The sequence below is a fragment of the Apodemus sylvaticus genome, chromosome 3 (genome assembly GCF_947179515.1).
Source record: "Apodemus sylvaticus chromosome 3, mApoSyl1.1, whole genome shotgun sequence".
In the NCBI taxonomy this organism is placed as follows: domain Eukaryota; kingdom Metazoa; phylum Chordata; class Mammalia; order Rodentia; family Muridae; genus Apodemus; species Apodemus sylvaticus.
The window spans coordinates 111431221-111437503 of record NC_067474.1 but is presented as its reverse complement, the minus strand read 5'-3'; the positions used below and the strand labels follow the sequence as shown (position 1 = coordinate 111437503).

Sequence of the window (6283 nt, the reverse complement as noted above, 5' to 3'; positions counted from 1 at the left end):
TTTCAAGTATGAAAATATCTGATAAGGGGAGGGTTGTGGAAATTATCTATTATGAAGAAATTTCTCTCTATTCTTTAATTTTTATGACAGATAGGTTTTTGCTCAATGCCTTTCCTTCATCTACTAATACAATAATGTGGTTTTATTCTTTATAACTCTGTTAGAGCAATGGGTATAATAATTAATTTTTGAGTGTTAAACCAGAGATATTTTTTTGCTTGTGATTAATACCACTTACTTATTTGAGTGCAATCCATTTTATAAAATTAGTGTTTCAACATAATAATATGTTATTCATAACTTTTGCATCTATATCCATATTGAATGTTAGTTGCACTTTGGATTCTAGGATTTTTCCTAATGTTGTGACCTGTCATTAACATTATAGTAATGATGGCCTCATAGGATGTGCTTTTCTATCCTGAAAGAGACAACAGAGACCTACTTCCTTAATTTCTTGCTTAAATTCTCTCTCTCTCTCTCTCTCTCTCTCTCTCTCTCTCTCTCTCTCTCTCTCTCTCTCTCTCCATCCCTCCCTCCTTCTTTATTTTTTTTACAAATAAATATTCATTCATTCATTCACTTTACATCCCAATCACTGCCCACTACAGTTTCACCCTCACACAGTCCCTCCCCACATCCCATCCCATCCCATTCTCTTCTGAGAGTGTGGCAGCTTTTCTTGGGTATCTCCCCTGACCCTAGCAATCAAATCTCTTCAGTGCTAGGTGCATCCTCTTCCATGGAAGCCAGACAAGGCAACCTAGTTAGAGGGAGTGTATTCCACAGACAGGCAACTTCAGAGGATCAGATTCAGCTTGTTTGGGGATCCTGAGAGAGGGGTATCTGGGAACAGTGGAAGAAATGATTCAAAGTCAATGATGGAGCACAAGCTGATAGCTCTGTAGTTTGCTCAAGATTGTTCTCTAGGTATTTCATGGGTTTTCTAACCAAAATCAGAAAACCTGCTGGACAAAATTGTAAAAGAGCTGTAATAATTCTCTGGATAGTTTTGGGTTTTTCTGACCAAAGCCAGAAAATCTGCAAGAAATTCTAAACTAGCTATAATAGCTCTCTGGTTAGTTCAGCTCTTACAGTCCAAAGCCCAGTCTTTTATTTACACATCAATTCAGCCATTTACCCCAGGATCTCTTTTGATTATCCCACAAATCAACACAAAAGTAAGCTTTACTGGGTGGGATCCTGCCCTGAGATCACCATTTCCACTACTCCTGGACCTATACTCACTCTGTCCCAGGCTGACCTTGAACTTAGAAGTCTGCCTGCCTTTGTAAACACAAAAAAATAAGCTTAGTTGTGTATGATCCTACCCATAAATCACAGCTGCTTTACTTTCTGGAGCCACTTTAATATTTGAACCATGATTTTTAACTATTTTTAACTATTCCTTTCCCTTTATAGACTCTGTAATGCAGCTAGCTGCCTCTGTTCTTTCAGGTACATGAAGCCTGTATAATTGAGAAATCCTGTTTATTGTTGAACTCATGTTTTCAGACCTCTTTCTCACAGCCATAAGGGATATCCTGAAGGTTACAGTATTATCATTTTGCTGAGGAACATTAGACAGATTCTGGATTCCTGGACTCATGCTGTTTCTAATTATCATAACATAATGTCATTGACCTTAGCAAAAGAACAATCCATGAAATACAAAAAATATGCACATTATTATGTAAACAAGCCTTGCACTTACTTCTGCCCTCTACGTTAGGAAACTCACGACTTGCTGACCCTTATGTAGGGGCTGGAACTGTGTCACACTCTCCCTTTCATGGCCATGCCAGACCCCAGCAAGGCAACAGCATTAGGAATAGGTGTACTCAAGCTGTTAGAGGACCCACATGAAGACTGAGGACCCACATTTGCTGCATATGTGCTAGGTGTCTAGATCTAGCTAATATATGGTCTTTGGTTAGTGGTTCAGTTTCACAGAGTCCCAAATATTTGTACAATTTAGTTGACTCTGTTGGTCTTCCTGTGGTGTTCCTATCCCCTTCAGAGACCTCATTTCTTGTCCCAACTCTTCCATTAGTGTCACAGCTCCATGCAATGTTTGACTCTTGGTCTCTGCATCTGTTTAAGTCAGCTCCTTGGTGGAGTCTCACAGAGGACAGTCATGCTAGGCTCTTATCTGTAAGCATAACAGTATTAATAGTGTTAGAGACTAGTGTTTTCCCATGGGATGGGTCTCAACTTGGGATGATTACTGGTTGGCCATTCCTGCTGTCTCTACTCCATCTTTGGTCCCGCATTTCCTGTAGAAAGGATAAATTTGAGGCCAAAAATTTTGTGGGTTGGTTGGTGTCCCTATCTCACAACTGGAGTTCCTTCCTGGCCTCAGGTGGTGGCCTCTTTAGGTTACATTTTCTACTGCTGTGAGTCTCATCTAAAGTCACCCCATTTGTCCTTGGGAGCCTCCTCCTCCTCCAAGGTTTCTGGCATATCATTAAGATGCCCCCTACCTTACCACCTCTGTTGCCAATTTCCATTCATTCTCCTGGCCCTCTGGCTGGCCCTCTGGCCCTCTCACCTGTCTCTCCCCACATCTGACACTAAGTCACCCCATTTTCCCTCCCTTCCCCTCTACTACTCAGCTCCCTCCCTCCATCTGCTTCCTATGATTATTTTATTTCCCCTTCTAAGTGAGATCCAAGCATCCCGGCTTGGAACTTACTGCTTCTTAGGTTTTTTGGGTCTATAGAGTGTAGTGTAGGTATACTGTACTTTCTGAGTACTATCCATTTATAAGTGAATACATAATATGCATGCAGGTCTGGATTACTGTATCCAAGATAAAAATCTCAAGTTCCATCTGTTTGCCTGCAAAATTCACGACATCTTTGTTTTTAATGGCTGAATATTATTCCATTATGTAGATGTACCACCTTTTTGTTATTCATTCTTCAGTTGAGGGACATCTAGGCTGTTTCCAGTTCATGACTATTATGAATAAAGCTACTATAGGTGAACAGATGTCCTTGTCTGTTGGTGGAGCATCTTTTGTGTTTATGCCCAGGATTGGTGTAACTGGATCTTGAGATAGAAATAGTCTCAGCTTCAGAGAAACCACCAATTTATTTCCAAAATGATTACACAAGTTTGGATCCCCACCAGCAATGGAGGATTGTTCCTCTTGCTCCACATCCTCACTAGCATTATCTATTACTTGAGGTTTTGGTCTTAGCCCTTCTGACAGGTGTGAGATGGGATCTCAGAGTTGTTTTGATTTGTATTTCCCTAATGACTAAGGACTTTGAACATTTCTTTAAGTGAATCTCAGACATTAGAGATTCTTCTGAGAGTTTTATGTTTAGCTCTGTACCCCATTTTTAAATTGGGTTATTTGGGTTGTTGTTGTTTAACTTCCTAAGTTCTTTATATATTTTGGATATTAGCTCTCTGTTAGATGTAAGGATGGTAAAGATCCTTTCTCAATCTGTAGGCTGTCAGTTTTTCCTATTCATAGTGTCATTTGCCTTACAGAAACATTTCAATTTCATGACTTCCCATGTATCAGTTGTTGATATTAGATGCTGAGCCATTGGTGTTATGTTCATGAAATTGTCCCCAGTATCAATGAGTTCAAGGCTATTACTCACAGCCTTGTGAAAGATTGAGAAAGGATCTTTACCATTCCTCCATTGAGGGATACCTGGGTTCTTTCCAACTTCTGGCAATTATAAATAGGGTTGCTATAAGCATAGTGGAACATGTGTCCTTATTGCATTCTTTGGAATCCTCTGGGTATATGCCCAGACGTGGTATTGCAGGGTCCTCCAGAAGTGTTATGCCCAGTTTTCTGAGGAACAGCCAGACTGATTTCCAGAGTGGTTGTACCAACTTGCATTCCCACCAGCAATGGAGGAGTGTTCCTCTTTCTCCACATCCTTGCCAACACCTACTGTCTCCTCAGTTTTTAACCTTAGCCGTTCTGACTGGTGTAATGTGAAATCTCAGGGTAGTTTTGACTTGCATTTCCCTAATGACTAATGATGTTGAACATTTTTAAGGTGCTTCTCAGTCATTTGAAATTCTTCAGGTGAAAATTCTTTGTTTAACTCTGTACCCCATTTTTATAGGGTTATTTGGCTCTCTGGAGTCTAAATTCTTGAGTTCTTTGTATATACTGGATATTAGCCCTCTGTCAGATATAGGGTTGGTGAAGATCCTTTTCTAATTTGTTGGTTGCCGTTTTGTCTGCTGGACCTTGTCCTTTGCCTTACAAAAACTTTGTAATTTTATGAGGTCTCATTTGTCAATTCTTGATTTAGAGCATAAGCTATTGGTGTTCTATTTTCCCCTGTGCCCATGTCCTCAAGGGTCATACCCAGTTTCTTTTCTATTAGTTTCCATGTGTTTGGTTTTATGTGGTGGTCCTTGATGTACTTGGAGTTGAGCTAAGTAAAATGGTGCTGGCTCAAATGAAGGTCAGCTTGCAGAAGAATATGAATTGATCCATTGTTATCTCCTTGTACTAAGCTCAACTCCAGTTTTTTGTTTGTTTGTTTATGTGTATTTTAGATAGTCAGCCATTGTTGGAGGTATAAATATTGACAATAAATATTTTCTCCATTTTTTTAGTCTTTACTTAGTAGAATTTCCTTTGCTATACAAGAGCTTCTTGTTTCATGACATCTTTATTTCCTGCACCACCAGATTCTTATTCACAACTTTGTGTTGAAGTATGCTCCCTACTTTTTTCACAGTACCCAGTCCAACATTCAGATGAATTAGATTTGAGTTTTGTGCAGAAGGAGAAATAAGCTACTTTTATTCTTCTACACATTAAAAACAGTTCTCCTAGAACCATTTCTTGTGTTTTGGCATGTAATTTTGGCTTCTGTGTCAAATATTGACACAATTATATGAAGGTATATCTAAATCCTCAATTCTATTCCATTGCATTATATGTCTGTTCCAGTGTCATCTGGTTTTTATTTCTATGGCTCTAAAAATAAATAGAAATTAAGTTTGGTGATACTTCCCAGAGTATTAATTTGGTTCAGTATTTTTTTTTTTTGGTGGTTCATGGCCTTTTCTGTTCCCATATAAAATTTAAGAGTACTTCTTCCATGTGAAGAGTACTTCTTCCATAAAGCTTCTTCCCTGGAAGCTTTATGAGAGTTTCTATAGATTTATAGATTGCTGTTAGTAGAATGGCTGTTTTTACAACATTAATTCTTTGAGTATTAAAGTTCTTTTCATCTCCACCTGTCTTCTTTTGCTTCTGTCACTGTCAAACCTTTCAAATTAGAGTTCTTTCATTTCTTTTGTTAGGCTTATCCCTAGGTATTTTATTTTGTTGCTCCAGTTAGTTGGATTACTTCCATGATTTCTTTTTTAATCTGTTATGGTTTTTTTCACTTTTTGAAATTAAAATAGTTTCATGATTTTCTCTTATCTTTCTTTCCTCCCCTGAATATTTCCCATGTTTACTACCTTGCTTTCTTTCTCAAAAAAATGACCTTTGTTGTTGTTGTTGTTGTTGTTGTTGCTGTGGTATATATTCAATAAACCATACATTATTTAATGTATGTACATGCATTTGTATGTTGCTAAATATACAAACATATTGTGCTTAGTACATATAGTTACTTATATGTAGATAATTCAGAGATGGCCAGTTGGTTTTGGGTAACCCATTGGTCTGATCTTCCCTGGAGATGAGGACTATTTTTTTTTTTCATTCTCAGCTTTCCTTAGTTGTCTCTAGTTTTGTGTGTTATTTTCTTTATTTTTTTTGTCTAGAATGTAGGCCTGATAAGATTTTTCTATTAAAGATGTTTATATGAAGATATCTATTGGTGTCGTCCTTTTTCAGATCTTGTTTAGGTAGTCATATTAATGTGACTTCATGGGTCTAGCTTCTTTAAGACTTCTAGGAGACATAATTTCTTAGAAAACTTCTATTCCGTAGGGTCTTATAATATTTCCACTCCCTCTTCTGTTATAATCTCTGACCCTTAGGTGCAGGTGCTATAATTTCAATGCATCTGTTAAGAGATCAGTACCACATAGTTATTTTCTTTTTGCCATTTTATCAGTTATGATTTTCAATAGTCATCTCTGAAGTTTGGAAGGAGTCATGATTCTTCATGAAATTTCAGACACTCTTTTTCAGCACATTTGCCATTGGTATGAAAGAAGGTTTCTAAATTTTGCATGTGAATTTTGGACCCTGCAACTTGCTGCTTCATTAAAAATTGTTATTTACTAAGAGTTTCTTACATGTAGCCTCATATAATCTGCAAATAATGATACT

The 6283-nt window shown here is 37.7% G+C and overlaps 1 non-coding gene across 1 annotated transcript; it reads right to left on the bottom strand.

Annotated features, from left to right (window-relative positions):
• Positions 1-937: 937 nt before the first annotated feature.
• On the bottom strand, positions 938-1000 carry LOC127681870 (U7 small nuclear RNA). Its single transcript, XR_007977217.1, has one exon. It is a non-coding gene; the product is annotated as a U7 small nuclear RNA (small nuclear RNA).
• Positions 1001-6283: the final 5283 nt, after the last annotated feature.